Consider the following 3029-nt stretch of genomic DNA (forward strand, 5'->3'; position numbering starts at 1 on the left):
AGCGGTAGGTATTTCCCTCAGATATGAATCCAAGGTTATCAAACCAGTAGGAAAACCAAGCAACACAACGTAAACAGCCCCTACACACAGATAACAAATCCTCGCAACCTGATGTGTTAAAGGGGTTGTCAATCCCTTCCGGGGTACGGTGCCCAAGATGGCAAACGGACGTGAAATAAAATTGTAGTAGATTGATAGATCGAATGCCAAATAAAATAAATAGAAATAAAACGCAGCAAGGTATTTTTGTATTTTTGGTTTAATAGATCTGAAAATACATGCAAGTAAAAAGTAGACCGCAAAGGCAAATATATGAGAAAGAGACCCGGGGGCCGTAGATTTCACTAGTGGCTTCTCTCGAGAAAAATAGCAAATGGTGGGTAAACAAATTAGTGTTGGTCAATTGATAGAACTTCAAATACTCATGACGATATCCAGGTAATGATCATTATATAGGCTTCACGTCCAAGATTAGTAGACTGGCTCCTGCCTGCATCTACTACTATTACTCCACACATCGACCGCTATCTAGCATGCATCTAGTGTATTAAGTTCACGGAGAAATGGAGTAATGCAATAAGAACGATGACATGATGTAGACAAGATCTATCTATGTAGAGATAGACCCCATCGTTTTATCCTTAGTAGCAACGATACATATGTGTCGGTTCCCTTTCTGTCACTGGGATCAAGCACCGTAAGATCGAACCCACTACAAAGCACCTCTTCCCATTGCAAGATAAATAGATCAAGTTGGCCAAACAAAACCCAAATATCGGAGAAGAAATATGAGGCTATAAGAGATCATGCATATATGAGATCAAAGAAACTCAAATAACTTTCATGGATATAAAAAGATATAACTGATATAAACTCAAAGTTCATCAGATCCCAACAAACACGCCGTAAAAAGAGTTACATCATCTGGATCTCCAAGAGACCATTGTATTGAGAATTCAGCGAGAGAGAGGAAGCCATCTAGCTACTAACTACGGACCCGAAGGTCTACAAAGAACTACTCACGCATCATCGGAGAGGCACCAATGGAGGTGGTAAACCCCATCCGAGATGGTGTCTAGATTGGATCTGGTGGTTCTGGACTCTGCGGCGGCTGGATGAATATTTCGTTGACTCCCCTAGGGTTTTGGGAATATTGGGGTATTTATAGAGCAAAGAGGCAGTCCGGGGGCACCCGAGGTGGGAACAACCCACCAGGGCGCGCCTAGGCCTCCTGGCGCGCCCTGGTGGGTTGTGCCCCCTCAGGGCACCCCCCAGGTGCAGCCAGGGCCCATTACATTCCTTCTGGTCCAAAAAAATCTCCGTGAAGTTTTGTTGCATTTGGACTCTGTCTGATATTGATTTCCTGTGATGTAAAAAACATGCAAAAAACAACAACTGGCACTTGGCACTATGTTAATAGGTTAGTACCAAAAAATGATATAGAATGACTATAAAATGAAGCAAATAACCACCGGAGGGGGCCACCTAGTGAGCACAAGACACCAGGGCGGCCAGGCGCACCCTGGTGGGTTGTGCTCAGCCCAGCCCACCTCCGGTGCCCATCTTCTGGTATATAAGTCATTTTGACCGGGAAAAAAATGATGAGAGGACTTTCGGGATAGAGCGCCGCCGTCTCGAGGTGGAACTTGGTCAGGAGCACTTTTTTCCTCCGGCGGAGCGATTCCGCCAGGGGAACTTCCCTCCCGGAGGGGGAAATCATCGTCATCATCATCACCAACAATTCTTCCATCTTGGGGAGGGCAATATCCATCAAAATCTTCAGCAACACCATCTCCTCTAAAACCCTAGTTCATCTCTTGTGTTCAATTTGTGTACCAGAACTATAGATTGGTGCTTGTGGGTGACTAGTAGTGTTGATTACATCTTGTAGTTGATTACTATATGGTTTATTTGGTGGAATATTATATGTCAAGATCCAATATGCTATTTAATACCCTTCTGATCTTGAGCATGATTATCATTTGTGAGTAGTTACTTTTGTACTTGAGGTCACGGGAAAAATCTTGTTGCAAGTAATCATGTGAACTCGATATGTGTTCGATATTTTGATAGTGTGTATGTTGTGATTCCCTTAGTGGTGTCATGTGAACGTCGACTACATGACACTTCACCATATTTGGGCCTAAGGGAATGCATTGTGGAGTAGTTATTAGATGATTCGTTGCGAGAGTGACATAAGCTTAAACCCTAGTTTATGCGCTATTCCGTAAGGGACCGATTGGATCCAAAAGTTTAATGCTATGGTTAGAATTTATTCTTAATACTTTTCTCGTAGTGTGGATGCTTGCGAGGGGGTTAATCATAAGTAGGAGGCTTGTTCAAGTAAGAACAACACCTAAGCACCGGTCCACCCACATATCAAATCATCAAAGTATCAAACACGAATCGAACCAACATGATCAAAGTGACTATATGAAATTCCCGTGTACCCTCAAGAACGTTTTGCTTATTATAAGAGACCATTTTGGCATGTCCTTCGCCTCAAAAGGATTGGTCTACCTTGCTGCACTTTTGTTACCGTTACCGTCGCTCGTTACAAATTATCTTGCTATCAAACTACTCTACTACTTACAATTTCAACACTTGCAGACATTACCTTGCTGAAAACCACTTGTCATTTCCTTCTGCTCCTCATTGGGTTCTACACTCTTACTTATCGAAAAGGCTACAATTGATCCCATATACTTGTGGGTCATCAATGTTGTGCAAGATGACACAACAAGTCCTGATCTCCCACATTTGATCTTTCGACCAGGTCTAAGCGGGGTACCGGACAACAACAAATCAAGATTGTAGCACACCAAATTCCCGCTCGCATCCTTCCTGCAAGCCTTTTGAACCTTGGCAAAGTGGGAGTTCTTTCCTCCTGGCACAGGGTTCGAGATAGTCTTCACAAATGCGGACCATCTCGAATAGATGCCATCTGCTAGGTAGTATCCCTTGTTGTAGTGCCGTCCATTGACCTCGAAGTTCACCGGAGGAGAATGATCTTCAACAAGCTTGGCAAT

This window comes from Triticum dicoccoides, chromosome 5A (genome assembly GCF_002162155.2).
Source record: "Triticum dicoccoides isolate Atlit2015 ecotype Zavitan chromosome 5A, WEW_v2.0, whole genome shotgun sequence".
NCBI lineage: Eukaryota > Viridiplantae > Streptophyta > Magnoliopsida > Poales > Poaceae > Triticum > Triticum dicoccoides.